This window comes from Uloborus diversus, chromosome 9, assembly GCF_026930045.1.
Source record: "Uloborus diversus isolate 005 chromosome 9, Udiv.v.3.1, whole genome shotgun sequence".
Lineage (NCBI taxonomy): Eukaryota > Metazoa > Arthropoda > Arachnida > Araneae > Uloboridae > Uloborus > Uloborus diversus.
In genome coordinates, this window is record NC_072739.1 from 121,227,538 (window position 1) to 121,228,775 (window position 1,238).

A 1,238-nucleotide genomic window follows, 5' to 3' on the forward strand; every position below is an offset into this window, starting at 1 on the left:
AAACTTTCAATATCTTAACTCTGCATCTGATTTTGAACATTTTTGCCAGGGGGACTAAAGGTTGCGAAAATAGAGGTTTTGCAAGTTAAACCGGAACACCCTGTATATACCGTTAAAATAGAATTTTGTACAGAAACGTGAAAAGAAATGTTTTTCTTAAAAGAAAATATTTTACGATTTAAAGAATATTTCCTTAACTTTCCACAGTTTCTCCAAGTAGGGTTTCGCTGACGCGTCATAGCACGTCAAATACTCTGAACATTCTAAAAATCATTCCATCTTATAAAAGGCTATATGAAATTTATTACAGGAAAAACTTTTATCAATTTTACTTAATTTTACTTTAATCAATTCAACTTAATAGTGTATTAAATATCCTTGATACCAACGTTTGCACAATAATTAATGAAACGTTACAGGATATAATTCATTTTTTTACACATATTAGTACTCCTTTTAATATTAGAACGTTTCAATCTGCACTAATTCAAATTGTGAAATTTCCAAATTGATAATTTGTAGATAGTTTTCACATAAAAAATTATAGACAAGTTTAACAATGCACAAACCAAGTTATATTGTTTATTTTGTATTTTAATGTTAATTTTAAATGATTTCATACTTGATTGCAACTTCGTAAAGACAAAGAAAAAAATAATGCTCAAAAAAATACATTAATACATTTCCTTTTGTCACTGTATTGATGAATTTATCCTAGTTTAATCATATGTTGTAAAACAAAGAAATTAATGCGAATTTTTAAATAAATTTTTCTCATTTCGGGGCATTTACTATTTCATTAAAGTTTTGAATGCCGATTATACTGTACTGTGAATTTGATTAAAGCAATCAAATCAACACGTCCTTACGTTTTGTTTTTCGTTTATATTACCTCAAAACAAGTTCAACATTTTAGATCCAAGAACAATCAAAAATTCTAGCATAGTTTTAATAATTATTTCGCCCATTGAAAGTATTCAGATTATTTGAATAAATTTGTGTTCTTTCCCCTCGGGAAATTCTGGACAGTTATCTTTTTACTTTAAATACATTTATTTGAATTTTTAAGCTCAGTAAGAAGATGAGAGAGGGAAAGAGATTTATTTTCCAATTCATAATGTATACAACAAAGAAAATCATAAAAGAGCAGATGAAAATTCATATACCCAGCGCTCTAACATTATTCCTGCACCTTTAAAAAGAAAGAACAAATTTCATAAATAATGAGTCTTTTACTA